This window comes from Leptinotarsa decemlineata, unplaced genomic scaffold (genome assembly GCF_025532065.1).
Source record: "Leptinotarsa decemlineata unplaced genomic scaffold, Ldec_3_MD MMD2_tig00000008_RagTag_RagTag, whole genome shotgun sequence".
In the NCBI taxonomy this organism is placed as follows: Eukaryota; Metazoa; Arthropoda; class Insecta; order Coleoptera; family Chrysomelidae; genus Leptinotarsa; species Leptinotarsa decemlineata.
Window position 1 is genome coordinate 2,010,727 of NW_027412537.1, and position 19,766 is coordinate 2,030,492.

Genomic DNA, 19,766 nt, shown 5'->3' on the forward strand with positions numbered 1-19,766 from the left:
TGCTGTTTTCTATCTGATGTCATGCAGTTTGCTATACTTGAAAAATAGTGACATTGAAAACAAATTTATACCCAATGATCTACTAAAATTTTCCTCCAACATTGAAAGCGTAACCTTGAATTCTTCCGATATTTATTTTCAAATATTCAAAATTGTATGATGATATGACCACTTTCCTTGATTATGCTATAAAATCTGAGAAAAGTTTACAAACCTGATTGCTATCATATTGCGATAAAATTTATGCCAGGCTATTTATCGTGTTTATTAGTTTAATAAAAACGAAAGAAGGAACCGATGGGATATCATCATATTTTGGCAATCTTCACCGATAACGGTTAAATTCTCATAAATTTTGTTTCGATCATAACTTCGAAACCTGCAACTATTAATAAGCTTTTATGAAATTTTCATCGGAAGCTTAAATTTGAAGAGATACAATTATTTCTTGGGGACCAATTATCGTGTCTTGTTGTCAGTATCATTAACATACAATATGAGTTACGTAGGAGATAATGTGTGTGTTATTATGATAGACTTCCGTTTTATACGGTCAAACCATCAATCAATGAATCTTTATACTTCTAAAAAAAATCAAGGGTGATATTACGTCATGTCATCCAATCTATTTCATCTGAAAATTGTACTTATTATGTTACATCCATCAAGGGTGACCTCCATCATAATCCACGTTTTGAAATACTTCTACTTATACCTTTCTATAAATTAGTTGAACAATTTTAACACTTCGTCGTTTGTTGAACTCATACACTTTTTCTAACTGCTTCCTGGTTTCTGATCTATGGTGTTTCAGGTCTATGATATAAGCACGGGTTTCAATTACAGATCTAACAAACAGTTTGGACAAGTACATTTTGTTACCGTGCCAATCTCTTGTTTCAGAATGAAAATAATCTCAGACTATTGAGAGAAGTAATGTACCACTAGATATCTGTTGCTTGTATCAATCACTTAGAATATCCACTGCTACCTTCTCAACGGAATTTTATTTGTGCCAGTAATTTTTTGATGCCTGAAAATTCTTCTCCCTAACTTTTATAGCATTATTCCAAGATGTCTCTGACGTGTTCCTTACAAGATTAAATGGTACGCTAACATTGTCTTGTTTGGCTATCTTACTTGCGTTGCAATAGTCCATCGCTTAAGAGTAGGTGTGTACGTTCTCTCATAGCTTGACGACCTGTGCCTTCTGTTTGGGATGAGCTTTTTCTCATTTTTAAGATTGATGATCTTTCCCTTCTCTTGGATATTTCCAATAATTCATCTGTAGTTGCCCTGGTTTTCAACGACTCCATTTGCGATAGCCGACTCCATCGGCAAATGAAATAATATCACCATCAATATTCTTCAGGTTGTAAATGCTGTAAATATTGTTATAAATCATGCCCTAAAGAAAAGAACGTCGGCTGCCACTGGTAACCATAAACCAATCGTGACGTAGCTAAGAGCGCGCGAATGTACGATGTTCGATGTCGCTCAGAGCGACTCGCTCTAGTAGCAACGAGAATAATGTAAATCTAATCAGTTGCCTTTGACATTGTAAAATTAATTTAAGACAAGTAGATAATGCAAGTTGTAAAATTAATTCAAGATACTCAAGACGCAGGTACCTATAACAGGTAGATACCTGTTCTAGGTATACCTTTATGGTATAAATAAGCATAGCTTTGTAAATATGATTAGTTTGATCTTCCTCTTGAAGATCATCACTTGGTGATCGAAACACGTGTTCATTCATTCAGTAATATTCATTACTACACCAAAGGTTCCAAACAGTGCATCACAAATAAGACCAGCAAGCAAGAAAATTGATATCCACAGCCAGATGGTGGTTTAATGCAAAATTATTTGCATGAACTACAAAAGTAGGCTTTGAAACATTAGAAATGAATAGATATATAAGCATTCAATTATATAACATGCAGTGTCTCATTTTTAAACGATATAAATATTTGTGTTTCGTCATAAAGATAACAAACAAATTATATTCACAGTGATCTCAAAAAGTTAAATATGTTTCCAACGGTTGTGCAAGTTTGAAGCAATGTTTGGATCGTACATTTATATCGAAAATAATTTGAGGAATATTGCTTTGATGTCAGATGAAATAGTTCAGTGTGAAAGAAAATACGAATATTATTTTTATATGAAACCGATGAATTTCGTGTTTTGGTTTGAATAATTTTGTTTTATCAAAACTACATAATATGCTGAAATGCACATGTTATGATTACTTCTGTTATCAGTTAATCAAGATTCTGAATCAACTATCTCTGGATAATTACTTGAGTTACACTTTTATTTCTCCTTCACCAGGAATAGAACATTGGACGATTTAACGCCACTTTCCCTCAATGGTGAGGTCATTCCATTTGGGTTGGAGGTGAAATATTTTGGCATTGTCCTTGATAAAAAACTCACCTGGAACGCTCACTTGGAAGAAGGTTTACACATGTCGAAGGATTTGTGGTAAAACTTGGGGTTTAGGTCGCAAACAAAATCAATTGGATTTATATGATGATTGTCAGCCAATGATCACTTAAGGAGCAATTGCCTTGTGGCCGAAGGCTTTACAGAAAGCGGCTCAGGAAAAGGTCGCTGGCTTACAGGGACAGGCTTGTCTAGCCATCAGTACCACACCACCAGCGGCTATGAATATCCTTTCAGATCTACCTCCTCTCCCAGTTTTTCTAGAGGGTGAGGCTAGATGACTACATATAGACTTATGCACATTGCCAATTACCCAAATCAATTTAATGAAGAGTGCAACAGACTGCTGGTTGACAAAGCAATCTGGAAATGACCTCTTACTTCATGTCTACTACTGTCAACTACGAAGTGCCTTATAAAGTACTGTTCCCGAGTAGAGAGGACTGTATCCTCCGGGAAAAGGAAATATTAAGAGCAGATAGTTGTTGATTCACAGATGGATCAAAATCACTTCCAGGTTCTGGTGCAGGTCTATGAACCTGTCTAGGAACCTACGCGACTATATTTGAAGCGGAAATTTACGTTATTAAATTGTGAGCGGAGTGATTGGAAGAATCCAAACTCATACACGAGTCAATAAAAATATTCTCGGACTTGGCTCCTACCTAACAACGTCGAAACCGGTAGCAAATTGTCAAAAACAACTCGATAGGAAGACTCCGGTCTGGATTTTTAGCCATACTGGCCTGGAAGGCATTGAGGCTGCTGAGTCCCTTGCAACAGAGGGTGCTGTAAGCAGCTTCATTGGACCAGAACATTGGCTTCGTTTAGGCTTTGCAAACAAACATTGAACACCTGGATAGCAAGAAGATTTATGGACTTCTGGCAGAATCTTCCAGGATTGGCTCACTCCAAGGCGTTTATTCACCCTTCGAAGCTTGATACCGAACAGTTGTTGGACTACAGTAGGAATGAACTACGATGTCTAACATGCCCTTTCACAGGTCAATGTCATTTGAATCATCATATGCAGAGACTTGGACTGTCGCAAGACAGTGTGTGTCGCCTCTGTTTGGAAAATAATAAAACAGCGGAGCACATACTCTGTGCCTGCCCCGCTGGGGACCGAATCAGGTTTTCAGAGAACTCTTACCATCTGAGCTGAAAGACCACTCACCATATGTATAAACTGATCGGCTTCGTTAAAAAGATGGGTTTATTTGGTCGAGTGCGAATATGTGTGAACCACAATAACCCCATGCGGGTTGCGGTGGAGGATCGAATAAACCCACTCACTTTCGACCCGCTGGGGACCGAATCAGGTTTTCATAGAACTCCTACCATCTGAGCTGAAAGACCACTCACCATATGTATAAACTGATCGGCTTCGTTAAAAAGATGGGTTTATTTGGTTGAGTGCGAATATGTGTGAACCACAATAACCCCTTGAGGGTTGCGGTGGAGGATCGAATAAACCCACTCACTTTCGACCTAACATTACCTAACCTACACTTTTCTTGGAACCAGTGATCTTCTATGTTGCTGTTCTGGAAAGCAACCTTAGGAATTGTACGAATATCGCAGCCTGATAGGTAAAACCTAATGGGACAGAAATACTCTTCCTATTATATAGTAGAATTAGCAAATTGAAAGAAAGTACATCTCCATTTTGACATTCTTTCTCGTCTTAATTGTCGAAAAAAAATTTGATTGGTTGAAGACTCGCAGTGTCTACAAATAGATAATCAGATGATTCAAGATATCAAAAGAGTTGCATTCAAAAACTAATGCTACACAAATCAGTTCCATCTGATGAACATCTCATCTCACTATTCTTAGTGAAGACTGCCGAGAGCAAACGCGTTGTCTTTAGTTTACATATGCAAAGCTGTTGAACACTGATACCACTGTGTTGTCTGTTTGAAATGGTTCGCCATTTCGCCATCGAAGTGGCGAACACCATTGACCTTGGATTATTTGAGTTTACTATGAAATGTTATCGACCCAGCTCTAACAAGTATCATAGAGAACGACCCTATGAACAGGAAAGTCAAGAATTGACTTTTCAATAAGATGGATCTTCTTTGCTTGGACAAAGGTGTGCACTTTAGTGCCTCATCAGTTATCCGATTTAATTCCTTTAGATTTTTTGCGGAGGCATTCAAAGAACTAAGTTTACTCCACTCCACCGATCACATTGGAAGATCTGCTAAGACGAATCATCATCTATCGCACCGCAAGTGCTCTAGTATTCACTTAACTAACAAAATTAGTTTGAATTAAAATTAAACCGAAGTTTGCATTTTCCATTTTTCAACCTATTGTTGGTATCTTATAGCGCCATATCAAAGTAGGTCGATATTTGAAAATTAATATATAAAAACCTATAAGGAATGAAAATTCATTTTTAATGCTGTGTTACTCAACTTTTATTTCCATTAAAAAATTGATAATGATAATCCCACTTAGAGACTTGAAGGATTTGCTATGGTTTTTGCTCCCCTTCAGAAAAAATACGTGTTTTTTGGAGTGTGGGAATTCGAAGGAAAACATAGCTAACAACATTATCTTTCATGTGGACTGAATAGAGAGAAGGAGTTACTATGGAAAGTTCACCCCACCAGATGTTTGCTAACTCATTTATGAAAAAATTCAGAGGGAGAGAAAATACTGGATACCGTATAAATATAAATAACATTATACCAAGAAATTCATGCGAATCAGGTTTTTTCTTCTACTTTAAATATACAATTTATCAAAAATGAATCGATGTTTACTTACATTCAAAAATAACTCACAATGAAAAATCATGAACTAACTTCCACCAACTTTCGTTATTGTGTTGATCATAATCATAATATACACACATTTTCTAACGATATTCCAAGCATTCGTTAAACTCGAACATATATTGATATTTATTGTGAAACGGAATGACGTAACGTTAACATTGTTTCTTTGATGGTTTATTGTTTATCATGACGGTAACAACCTCACGACGCATAAACATTTTTCATCAATGTTATATATTCCAATACAATGGCTACGATACAACATCAATGATATATAAAAGTTATAAATAAATAATATCAGGGCTTCAAGTTTGATTCATAAAAAATAAAAAAAAAACATTCAAGCAACAAAATGTTCATAACGAAAAAACTAAGGACTTGAAAGAAATACCTGGATAGTAATTTAGAAATGACGTTAGCGATTTTGCTTATGCTTGGTAGGTCCTAGAGCTCTCTTAGCGATTGGGTTTGAATATTCTCGTCGCAGAACGCCGTTTTCATGGGTCTCTCCACTCTTGGGAACAGGGAAAAGTCTCAGGGGGCAAATTTGGTGAATACGGTGGCTGAGGCATGATTAAGATGTTGCTTTGGGCCAAAAAATCATAAACAGGCAGGTGCATTATCGTAATACAAAAGCAATTAATCGTTTTTCCACAATACCGGACGTTTTTTCCGTATTGCTTCTCCCAAGCGGCGCATAACTTAAAGATAATACTTCTTATTGACCGTATGACCGTGTGGCAAACACTCCTGATGCACTATTCCACAAAGAAAACAGTGAGCAAAACAAATCGTGACATTTTATTGAACTTGCTTTGCGTGCTTTCTTGGCCTTGGCTCTCCTGGACTCTTCCATTGGTACGACTGGACTTCGGTTTCAATGTCATAACCATATGCCCGTGATTCGTCACCAGTTATGACCCTTTTGAGCAGATCTGGATCGCCGTTAACGTCATTCAATTATTCCTAAGCGATGCTTATGCGACGGTTTTTTGGTCAAAATTCTGCAAATTTGAAACAAACTTCGCTGCCAACTCATAGTACTATCACCTTATGCCACTGTCAACATTTCAAGTGTTTTTGAGCACTCAATTCCATTTTTTAAAGAAAATGTAATGCATATTCTTTGATCCTTTTTTTCGATAGCATAAAATCATTGAACACGCAAAATACTTATCATTTTTATGCCTCTCATCAGCAAACTGAAAATGCTGAACAGCTGAAAGTGTTAACATATGTTTGAGACCACTGTACCAACAAATAATAAAATGGTTAATAGAATGAACATTATTTATTATTTTTTGAATAGTCCACTGTATCACACTTTCATTTGAAAAGAAAAAATATCCTCAACGCTACGATTGAAAGATGGAAATATTGGTCTTCAAATATGGAATGCATTACATCTGTGACGATATCTGAGAGAAGATATCATTATGTACTTCAATTGTGTTTCTTTTTATTACAAAATACTGCAATATCGTACGCGAACAAAATTAATTTCTCCTCTTTGTTAATATAACTGTCAAGTCACTGGACTTCAGCCCACAAGCCCGGATTTTGTTCGTTCTAATTATATCATTATTATCAATAATTTTCCGGGTGTTGAGCTGGTAGGGCCCTGTCTTCGAAGCCCCCATACATTCGGGATTGTGCGTCAGCATCATCAACCAATGACCACACCCCACATAATGTGGGGTAATGATCATTGGGTCCAAGAATCTTGTGCCTCAAGTAGACGCAATAAGATAAGAAGGACATCAGCCTCCTAAGTCGGCATGATCTTGAGATTCGAAAATAGAGAGGGCATCATTCCACCAAGGTCTCCATGGGTAATGAGATTTCATTTTCAACAAATGCATTACCAACATATTTCATTCGCAAACATCGGTGACATATAAGCTCAGTTCATCACGATAAATTAATATAGTTTGAAAAAACTAAAAAACACGCTTTTAAAGAACATCGAACTAAAAACTACAATTACAGGAAATGTACAAAGGTGTTGATGAAAATATATGCAAAACAGTATAATTAGTTAAAAAAAAAGATTGCTTCAACTAAAAGAAAAATAAGTAGAAATAGAAATATATTACAAGCTTAAAGAAAAAGGGATCACAGGTAAAAGGTTGTTACAAAGTATTGACACTGGTGCTTTCAAACTGTTATTTGTTCTGACAAGATCGTAGTAAAATGTCGTTTGATATCTGGAATTAAGGCGTGGGGTGCGGAAGTTGATCATTTGTAAAAGAGGCGCACACGAGATATTATTGTTTAGCAGTTGGTTGCGCAGCAATAATGTCGATAATTCTGTCAAATACAGATCCCAAGAGTTCAAACGGAAATAAATAAGAAATGGAAAGGAGAGTTTCAAACAAACAAACAAACAAAACAAACAAAACAAACATACATTACATACAGGTAAAGCTAATGAAAGCATGATAAAATAATAATAAAAATATACTTTTTTCAAATGAAGAAATACATGTGAAGTGAGTTCGAATAATATCAAGGAGGTTACGTGCAGCGCCATCTGTCCGCGAATAGATCAAGCAATACTGTCGATAATTCGGTCAAATACAGATCCCAAGCGTTCAAACGGAAATAAATGAGAAATGAAAAGGAGAGTTACAAACAAACAAACAAAACAAACATACATACAGGTGAAGCTAATAAAAGCGTGATAAAATAATAATAAAAATACACTTTTTTTAAATGAAGAAATACATGTAAACTGAGTTCGAATGAGCTCATTCAGGCTAATTTAGTTTACTATTGAAAATTATATATTATAAGAGTGAATCATCTCCCAAGTATCCCAAAAAATTTTCCGGTTTATATCTCAATTAACAACTGAGCAAGAGCAATTGAAAATGTGAGATCGCCCGCGGTACATCGTGACGTCACACCAGGCAAACGAGCCTGTAGTTGGAGATTATGAATCGCTGCTATCGTCAATTCAACTTAATTTTCTTCAAAGTAATGTATATAACAATTCTGGGTAACTGGTATTTTTTAAACAAAAGTTCTATAATAAATAAAGAGTACCTTGGGATTCCAAGACATAATTTCGGACGTAAATAGATCTTCGCTCAATATTGTTTTTCGAATTCCAGTTTTCAACTAATATTCCAGACAAAGTAGAATCTGATGATGTATCAACAGAAGTCATGTCCGATGTACTTAAACTCTCACTGTCCTCGGCGGAACTTAGTAGTAATTTTTTCCAATACTTTAGAACGATTTCTTTTTCGGTGGTATATAATATTTCCGATCTGTTTAGCTTTTGATCTTCGAAAAACCTGTTTATTAACTTGGACTTCATCAGACATGATTTGATTTTCAGCGATATCTTCGTTACAAGTATTCAACAAAATTTGTTTTTCTTTTTTTGAACAAACGGTAGAGCTTTAGATGTATGGGTCGTCAGTCTATCAATCTGGCTATCAAATATAGGCGTAATTACGCCTGGTTTCAATATAAGTTTTCTCACTTTCATAGTTTTGATATAGGTACATATAATTTTCTAAGTCTGTTTCAACCTAAAATTCAAAATAGTGCTCAGAGTAAACTATAATTATTTTTATTAATAATTATCATCCATACTTACATTAAAATGATCTTCGCAACAAAAATGCGCCCCCTTGGCCGATACAAAGTCGGCCCTTCGCATAGGTACTGCCATAACTTTCGTAACAGTGAAATAAAAATTTTGTCTGGTGCAGTTACCGAAAAATTCTTGCATTTAGGAACGATGCAATACTTGTAACGTTATTTTTTATCATTATTCATACTCACGCAGTTGACCCACTGCAGTAAACAACACACAACTTGCTTTCTACAGCTTTAAGCACACGTATTTTGCTTTCTACAGCTTTAAGCACACGTATTTTGCTTATCCGCCAGCACTCCCTTGTCGCCGAGTCGACTGATGTGACGTCAAGCTTGACCATGCCCCGTTTCGGTGAACGCCACATTCAACAATTAATTTAAGGGGGAAGATAAAGAGTGAAAATTCAGATTTTTTGCAGATGTACTATTTGAAACATAAACTTTCAAATTATGAAATAAAAAAAATTGTTAAATGAGCCCATTATATCAAGGAGATTACGTACAGCGCCATCTGCATGCAAGTAGATCAAGCAATAATGTCGATAATTCAGGAGTTACAAACAAACAAACAAACATAAATTCGTACAGGTGAAGCTAATAAAAGCGTGATGAATAAATAAAAACATTTTGTGAATTATTAGACGATCCTAAGAAATGACTGTGTTGATTTGTCAAAAGATCCAAAAAAATGGAATATTACAAGGTTTGTTGATATGTACACCAATCTGACAGAAAGATCAAGATTTTTAAATTTATTATTCCGATGGATTGCTTCAAACAATAGGGACTGATAGAAAAATCCATCGTTTCAATCGATTGTGTCACAGTCGAAATCAAAAACCTATCCTGAAGCAAACATGTTGTTTCGAAAAAAAGTTTAGTTATAATCATATTCCACCACGATTTGCGCATAATATACGACCCTACTGGAGACAAATTTTATACAATTGAATAAGACAATTGAATGTTGGACAACTATTATTTTAGTTAATTGTGAATTGATAATTAGGTTATACGAATGCATTCATTGTAAATTGAGGAGTTCAACTTCATTCGTTGATTGATAAGTAGGTAATTGAAAACTATCAGTGTTATATTCATGTTCTTTGAAAATAACAACTTCCAATAGAACTGAAACAATATTCACCATAAAATAAAATTGGATGCAGAATCAAAAAATATATAAAATACCCTATATGTCACAATACTACTAAAATACTTAAAATAGTCTGTTACTTCATTAAACCGTTTGAAACATTTATGCTATAGTTGATCATTTCATTGTGAGAGAAAATTACCAATAGATTTGGTATAATAAGGCAGCAAATAGTTTTACCAACACGACTGAACATACAGTGCTTTTCTTTAATGTCCCTCTCCCTTTTTATTTTTTGAACGCGTCAACTCAAAAAATTGAAATTTGGGATAATGAAATTAATGTAAGAATCTTTATTTTGAAGTGAAATTGACAGATAAAACTTTCAAGATGACGACTGGGCACCATCTGAGAAAAAAATTAAATGGAAAGGGGGTCCTACGACCCATTTTTTTGAAGCTCCTGACAAACGCTTCACAACCCTAGAATATAATGTCAATATCTTGAACTACTACAAAATGAAGAATCTTTTGAAAATTTTTTGAATACATTGACATTTAACTACATAATATGAAGTTATAAGCTTGAGGTCAGTTCAGAAGATGTTCGAAATGGTTTCCTTGAACTTCTTGACATGTGAACATCCTATTTGATATTTCACGCCTAACATTTTCGAACACAGTCAATATCTCTACAAATATTTATTATTATCTGCCGTATATCCAATATTGAAGCAGGTTCTGTTTCGTACACCTTTTGCTTCAAATGGCCCCATAAAAAAGTCTAAAGGTGTCAAATCTGGCGAGCGGGCTGGCCATTCTGTAGGACCTCGACGGCCAATCTAACGACCGGGAAAAGTAGTATCCAAATTGTTTGTTACTTGTCTGGAGTAATGTGGTGGTACTCCATCTTGTTGGAAATCAATATCCAATTGAATTTTCGCTTCGACGATTTCAGTGATGAGACAGACAACAGTAGTTTCCAGCACATTCAAATACAGTTTCCCTGTTAAATTTTGATCAATAAATAGGGGTCCTACAATATAGTTTCCCAATATTCCTGCCCAAACGTTAATTTTTTCTGGATATTGGGTATGTGTTTCCCGGAAAACGTAAGGGTTGGTGTCACTCCAATAACGGCAATTTTGTCTGTGAACATTGCCGTTTAAAAAATGTATATTCGTCACTAAAAAAATATTGTGGATATAGGTAGGATGCCTAGCAATGGTTTCCGTCATGATTTCGCAGTATTCTGCTCTTCAGTTAATTGGTGTACCATTTTAATTTTGTATGGATGATACCTATTCCTCTCCAAAAGTCTCCACACAGTAGAAGGAGACATCTCACAAACATTCGCGACGGAATAAGTAGATTGTTCAGAATTTATTACCATCTCACCACACACTACACTACCGGTAGTTGTGAATTTGGATATAAGTTCCCTTAAATATTTTCTACGGATAGAACGATTCGGAAAATGTTCATTGAGAATCCTTTCGGTCTCGTGAAAGTTACGCGTCGCACCGTAAATAAAAATCGCTTTAATTTTTTCTTCCAATGGACGAGAATTGACCATTTTAGAGATTGTTGACGTGGTACCTTCATTTTAGTAAAACTGAAAACTAAATGAGAATATTCTAACTGAACAATGATGTTCATTGTCGTGCTGACATTTTATGTCGTTTTTATAAAAAAATTAACTTAACAAACCTTATCGGCTTGTTGACATTGCCATATGGCAAATAAAAAGAAATATTTCTAGTATTAAAATGTGTTTGTCTTCAGGAAATTATTAAATGTTCCGCCATTTTGCAGTAGGTGAAGATATTGACTTGATATTCTAGGTTTGTGAAGTATTCGTCAGGAGTTTCAAAATGATGTGTCACAAGAAAGTTTCATCTGCCAATTTCACTTCAAAATAAAGTATTCATGCATTATTTCATTATCTCAAATTTCAATTTTTTGAGTTGACCCGTTCAAAAAATAAGGCGGGGTACAGAAATGCATTGTATTTCTTGGTGTACAAAGGAGAAAATACCTTGAAGCAGTTTTATTTTGATCTTGACAAAAGGGATTGCCAGTTGCTATTGGTCAAATAGGTACCTACTTCCCACGATCGAGACAAACATAAGATAAACTAAGGTAGACTCGACGGGTAGAAAAAAGGAACATAGGAACATCATAAAGAAAGGAAGTCATCAGTAACTAGTGAAACGACCTCCCGCAAGAAGAAATATGCCACTTATAAGCATCATTATAGAGAGTGAAAAAAATTATAGTATCCAAATGAGTTTATGGGCTATTGAACGCTAAAGAGAGCTGCGGGCTATTAAATCGTCTGGCGTCCATGCCAAAAATCAAAATCCATCACAGTTACACACTGTAGAATTATCTGAATTTTATATTGGGTTTCATATTCACAATGTTTATATAACACAATAAACTTCTGGGCCTGAGGGAACGGATACAAGTTTTTCTTTTTTTATTCGAGAAGGTGATCATAACAAACTTGTTGTAACGAACCAATCTAAAAATTGTTTACTGTTTTTGACCAATGATTTATAGGCACGAAGTTCAAGCAGACGACGTAAGAAATTTGCCGTATTTTGCAGTGTTAAATCAAAATCCTTAATCTATAAAGAGCGGTGGATTGCCTTCACGGTAGCCAAAAATAATGCATATGATGATATGCACTCCAAATCACAAAAATGATACTCACTGCTCGTTCAAGAGAGTTCATTCCACTTGAAAAATAAACCAACTTTCCCGCGAACTGCCAAATAGAAATCAATCAATTTGCATTTACCGCGGTCAGGAAATCAACTGAGAACAGTCCTAGACATTCATATTTTGCTCCCACCTAGCGTGTACTCAAATGCTATGCGATGACGCCGCAGACTGAAATATTTTAACGACTGTCACCGGCTATAAAACGATTTTCATTGATTGCTGCTTTGTTGTTCTCGCTCGGGATTTTCGGAAATTTCTAAAATTAACGTATTTGCTGAACTCTCTCATGGATAGCATCCGGAAGATACCCATAAAACCTGACTTTGATGAAAACGGAGAACTGCAGGCAACCAAGGAAAGTGGGGAAGATGCATGCATTTTTATTTTTTTCAAATTGTCATGGATGTTACAGATCTCAAACAGTTTATGAAATTCTCCTAATTGTTCTTTCCAATTTGAAAAAAGTGTACAATTTGAACTGGACTTGACCTTGAATATCAATAACAAACACCCCTCAAACCCTAGCGCTTCTTGTGGTTGTCTTATGAACCTTTTGATAATCCAAATAAAATCATAAGTAATTGTCAATAATAATACAATCGACTTCAGTTGTTAATAATTATGAAAAATACTTCAAATTGAAATGGACTCACTCAAATGATAATTTGTTTTCAGAAACACGAATATCTGATATTCGCCAACTCATTTATTAATGTGAAAATTCTATAATCATCTTCGTGGATAGTTTCATTCATAAGTCGAAACTGGAGCCACCCTAGGAGGTTAATAAAAGACAGATATGAATATGAAACAATTACAGTTTTGATCAACTATAGTACTTTTTGGTAGATGAACGAAAGAGATTTTCCATAGAAATTCACCCGTTCTTATTACTCTATACTGCAGGAAATAAGAGCCTCATTGAGCTTAGTATAAGCACATTTAATTGTTAACTATTATTATATAATAACTTGTTATATTTTTCTTTGGTACCTACATTTCCCCTCTTCTTGAAGAAGTTTTGATAGGTCTGACAGTAGCTAGATGTTGGGACAGGTTGATTCAGTGTTTTACATATGTTCAGTTTTACATATGATAAAGATGGACACGCGGCTGGGCTCGCAGTACCTTCCTGCTGAATAACTGGTTGACGTAATTTTTGTATTCTCAACTTTCCAGACCAGCCTCATCTGTTCTCTAGCGTACTTTTTGTCGTTCTTTGGTTCGTTTAACAAACTCACTACTGGCCTTTTTTTCGAGGTAGATAGGTTGAATTCTTTGCACCACGAGGCCACCACTTCACGGCGACGAGGAAGAGTGGTGTGATATGTTCTTAGACTCATGACAGAAACTAGTTGAAGCCTTAATCGACCTAAAGAGTTGGTGCAGCACAACTACGACGTATGCTTTGTCTCTGCTAATCAGGTCGAACTCCACTCTTGAGCCAGATTCAAGAAAGCCACCTTTCTTCCGGCTTTCTCTTAACTCCTCCATTATTCATGAACCTGGTCTCTCTCAATACAACCTTTCTGTTGTTGTATTCGACGGTTGAGGAATTTATTTTTTCTTTATGATTGCAGGTCTACACTATCGCTGCCGTTTTTTTTCCGCCTGGGTGCCACCAGATTTGTCAGTTTCTTCCAAATTTCAAAAAACACTGCAGCCCCATGAACTCAATTGCGTTTTCCTCCCATTGTTTTATGACACCCTTTCCAACAATCTTGATCTCTGTACATCCTATGCTGTATGTATTTATGTCATATTGTCCTGTGATCCAGTGCCCCATATTCACATAAAATTTGTCGAACTATCTCTTCTTCTTTGTTGCATTGCCTGCAGCGAAGTCTCCAATATATAGTCCTAGTTTGTTCAAGTTTCCAGCGAATAACCCTACAATTATTCTTCAGTCGAAGACAACGAAATCTGGTCTGGTAGGCGGTGGTCGAATGAAACCTGAAATAGCAAACTTTTGTTTGCTACTGCAGTAGACATCATCAGTAGTATATTCGATGACTGCAAGGACGAAGGTTATATATATGTATATATATATATATATATATATATATATATATATATATATATATATATATATATATATATATATCTCGAAGTCTCAGCAACGACTGATAAACTTCAAGATATATCTAACTTTCGTTCTGGCAGTTAACGCACGTACTAATGTGTGCTGCAGTATCAGACGAAACGATTAGTATCAGACGGTCCCTTTATGAAGGTTTTCTCGTGTGTAATGCCGGATATGTTTTCGCAGTACTCTCCAATTTCCTTTATCGACTTTCCAATCTGTTTCTGCACTAAAGACTGGGTACTCACAGCTGGTTCCAGGCCTTTATATGAAATTGAAGATCCGTTTCTGGCACATTCATCAGCTTTTTCATTGCATGTGATACCTGAGTGTCCGGGTATCCAGTATATGGTCAATATATTCCCTTCCGCCAGTTTCCTCAGTTATCAACGGTATTCCATGAGGACTCTTGAAATCACTTTTGCTTTTGCTCCAAGTGCAGTCTTTCTGTCTATAAAAATATTGATTATCTCATTTGCGGCCTCAAGTTAATGTTTCTTGCGCATTGCAAGATTGCATCCTACTTCTGCAAGAAAGACTGATATGTACTGGCGGAGCGGGTAACTGAAATGAAGATTAGGCCCCCTTCTCCGCCTTCAGTGACTCACCACCATTTTCTCTGGACCAGACGATCATTTATATAAAGTAACATGCAATGAGTCTTTCAAATGAAAGACCTTGAGATGTAATAAACACAATAACGTATCTATGAGACAAGAGACAAGTTCAGGCCGTGAAAGTTGTCTCAGATTGCACAGGCGCTGATGTAGACAAGCTTGCTTATAGGAAAATTAAAAATCACTATCTTTTAGTAATTACTGCGACAAAAAGAAATGCGTATGACACTTTTGTTGCTACTTCAAACAATAAGAGTAAAGACTGCTGGAAGTTAATTAATTTTGAAACAGAATCTTATGTTTCTCCCATTGACCATACAATAACGGCAAATGAGTTTGATAACTTCTTCTCTATGGTTGCAAAAACATCATGGAGAGTTTACCCGAAAGTCATCATGAAGCGATTGATTTTTTAGATCCCAACTTGAAACCTCAGCATTCTTTTTTTCTTGAGCCAGTCACAACAAACGAAATGTTGTCCGTAATCAAAAATCTAAAAAATTCCTCTAGCTTTGATGTATATTTTTTAAATAGCAAAATACTGAAGGAGATAACGGAAGCGATAATAAATCCAGTGACGGAACTGATTAACATTTGTTTTACTGATGGTGTATTTTCCGATGCCTTTAAAATATTCAAAGTTGTTCCCATTTTCAAAAAAAGGAGACAGATATCTTCCTGACAACTACATACCTATATCCATAATACAAATTCTATGAAAAATTATTGAGATATTCTGAAAAATCGGCTGTATTGTTTCTTTGGTAAATACAACACACTTCACTGTTGTCAATATGGATTTCGGACGAACTGTTCCACGGTCCAGACGGTAAACAGAGTCGTGGGAGGAATGGTTGAGGGCCTTGAGACTGGGAAGTTAACAGGTCTCACACTCTGTGACTTATCTAAGGCGTTTGACTGTGTCTCACATGAGCTGCTGCTGGCAAAGCTCGAGCACTATGGGGTAAGAGGAACCCCACTGAATCTATTGAAGTCCTATTTAACCAACCGTCAACAAGTGATATCTGTCAACGAAACTACTTCGCTACGGGCTCGTACTGATCATGGCGTGCCACAGGAATCCGTACTTGGGCCATTGTTGTTCACCATTTATGTCAATGATATATTTCATTACTTGTTTCCGGATATGTGTATTGCATTTGCTGACGACACTTCATTGATAAATTCGCATTATAGTCGACTTGTACTCAATGAACTTATGGCGAATACTGCCTCTAAAGCAGAACTGTGGTTTACGAAAAATAAACTCAAAATGAACAATGATAAGACCCAGCATATCATATTCTCCTCTAATAAAAACATTTCGAATGGATCCACTGCTAAACTTCTAGGGACAACTCTCGATGATGAATTAAAGTGGAATAGCCACATAAACCATCTATGCAATAGACTCTCTAGCCAACTATTTTTGCTGCGTAAACTGAAAAATATTGTGAACAAAGATGTGCTATTGACTTCATACCACTCCCTCTCCGATTCGCTTATAAGCTATGGTACCATTTTATGGGGAAATTCTAGTCAGGCAACAAGAGTATTCAAGTTGCAAAAAAGCGCAGCACATTGAGGTACGCGCTACGACCAACCTTGTAGGCCACTTTTCATAAAAAATCGAATAATGCCACTTCCTTGCTTCTATATATATATATATATATATATATATATATATATATATATATATATATATATATATATATATATATATATATCAAACCCTTATTGAATTGCACAAAAATAGGGGAAAACTGAAGTTGAACTCAGACTTCCACAACTATGCCACCCGAAATAATAGGCAGGTGAGGCCAAACAGGTTCAGACTGAAAATGTCTTCTTCCAACTCTCCCAACTTGAATTTGTACAATAAACTTAATGAAGGCCTAACAAAGCTCAGCATGTACCTTTTCAAGAAAAAAATTATAAAAACATTGACTGAACATTGCTTCTATTCAATAGAGGAATACATGAACTCCACAATTCACTGGTCCATTGCTATATATTCACCTTCTTTTCATATATATCTTTTTATTATTTTTACATTATTTATATGTGTACTGTTACTGACCTGCAACTCGTGTAAGTTATTCACAATGTAGTCAATAAAGTTTTCTTATTCTTATTCTTATGAATCACACGTTGAAAAATATGACCTCATTATTTCTTGGCTCGCACAAGTTTGAATTTCTGAGGGTTGCCGTTCACAAGGAGACGACTTGAATCAGATTTTGGACAGACAGAGATAATTTTCAATATTATGTAGCGGATTGTGAAGTAGTGCTTATTACTCATCAATAAAACAGTTGATTATTTTGTATAGGAGAACACAAATAATATTTCAATTCAATTGGAAAACTTCAATTTGAAAAAAATAGTACCTCACCAGCTAAGAATCAATTATATAGCTTCTCGCGAATATACATTAGGAAATCAGGTTTTTTGACAAAAATCCATGTAGCGAAATATCTGATTTGATCCCTAATTTAGCTCCTCACTAAATATTTATGTAGAATGAAGCAAAAAATGTTATTCATAACATCCAGTAATCTTTTTATTCAAGAAAGCTCTGCAAATAAAAATATGAAAATGAAAAAATGGTGTTACTGAATGTTCATGAAGTTCTGAAAAGTATTTCGTTAACAAAAAAAAATTCATATTTCTGAGGTCTGCAGCCTCACAACTTGTCCATGAATTTCCTGGTGCATTTTCCTGGTGCAGATTGGGGCTTCAGTGCAGTCATAGCTTTTTGAAAATGCCTTCAAAGTCGAAGCAGAAACGACAAACAACTAAAAACACCAGACGCGGTTGAATCCGGACTTCTGAGCATCAGATCGCTAATTTCTACAAAAATATGTACAACAGATCATAATAACATGAATTTTTCAAGACGGTATGAAAAGTTGCCTAGTTTAAGTGCCTACCTTGTTCTACCTACCACAACGTTGCCAATTTGTATTACAATGTTACTTGTTCAATATCATCACTTGGGTAATGTAATTAAATTGAAGCTCATTTTCTCACTTCAGGTAGTTTGGTGTGCTGATACCTGTACCTGGCTGATATTGGGTACCTTTTGTCTGTAGCCGACCTGAGGCTCTGTTGTATTGGTGTATCTTCTTGGTGGGTTTGAAACCTTTTTAATGTTGTGTTTCCCAATAGTTTTCCAATTATATCTGTAACGCGCATGCCACTATCTGAGCCTTCTTCCGGTTTTGTGCCGTAGAACTCTTCAGTGTCATGTCTCAGGTACACTGTATACATTTGCTCTCAAGGTCACTTGAAGATATTCCAGTTCTTTCTCTAGATGTTTTGGTCCACATATTTTTTGAGCTCGTTCCGTTAGAGTGAAGATAACTCATTTCTTTTGAATAGGATGGTGGTTCAATAGTGCGTACTGGTACCTATCCTTGTGCATATGTTTTCGGTACACTTCGTGGGTTAGTCTATCACCACATCGGAACGCTCTGAACCTTCTTCCAGACCACTTGAATGCTCAACAACCAAGCATCCAGTTCACCATGGAGACTGAACAGGATCAGCAGATAGCATTCCTAGATGTACTAATCGAACGATGTGGTGGTAGACTAACCCACAAAGTGAACCAAAAGACCACGCACACGGATAGGTACATGCTAGCTCCGTACCGGATGTCAACAAAGCCATGACACTGAAGAGTTCTACGGTAATAGGTTAGGTTAGGTCCAAAGTGAGTGAGCCTATTCGACTCTCCACCACAACCCGCAAGGGCTTATTGTGGCTCACACCAATTCACACTCGATCAAATAAACCCAGCTTTTTAACGAAGTCGATAAGTTTGTATGGTTAGTGGTCTCTCAGGTCAGATGGTAAGAGTACGGCTCTGCCGAACTCAAAATACCTGACTCGGTCCCCAGCGGGGCAAGCACAGAGTATGTGCTCCGCTGTTTCATTATTTTCCGAACAGAGGTGACACACACTGTCTTCCGACATTCCGAGTCTCTGCATATGATGATTAAAATGACAGTGACCTGTAAAAAGGCCTATTGGTATTGAGCTTCAAAGGGTGAATAAACGTCTTAGAATGAGCCAATCCTGGAAGATTCTGCTAGAAGTCCACAAATTTTCTTACTATCCAGGTGTTCAATTTTTGTTTGGCAAAGCCTAAAGCGATGCCAATGACAGGTTCTGGTCCAATGAAGCTGCTTTCAGCACCCTCCTTTCCAAAGGAGTCAGCAGCCTCATTGCCTTTCAGGCCAGTATGGCCAGGAATCCAGACCAGAGATAATCTGTTGAGTCTTCCTATTGAGAATAGTCATTTTTGACAATTTGCTACCAATTTAGACGTTGTTCGGTAGGAGCCAAGAGCTTCCAATGCCGCTTGACTGTCCGAGAATA

The 19,766-nt window shown here is 36.2% G+C and overlaps 1 protein-coding gene across 3 annotated transcripts in view; it reads right to left on the minus strand.

The window, feature by feature from the left end:
• LOC111512783 (calcium release-activated calcium channel protein 1) overlaps nucleotides 1-12,831 on the minus strand; it is a 28,822-nt gene extending 15,991 nt beyond the window's left edge. Inside the window, exon 1 of one of the 3 annotated variants that reach the window (XM_023168980.2) lies at nucleotides 12,670-12,831. The gene's annotated coding sequence lies outside the window, so the exon portion shown is untranslated. Of the gene's footprint in view, nucleotides 1-5,232; nucleotides 5,323-12,669 lie in introns of those variants that run through there. The other 2 variants (XM_023168939.2, XM_023168948.2) reach the window with 2 other exon arrangements.
• Nucleotides 12,832-19,766: the final 6,935 nt, after the last annotated feature.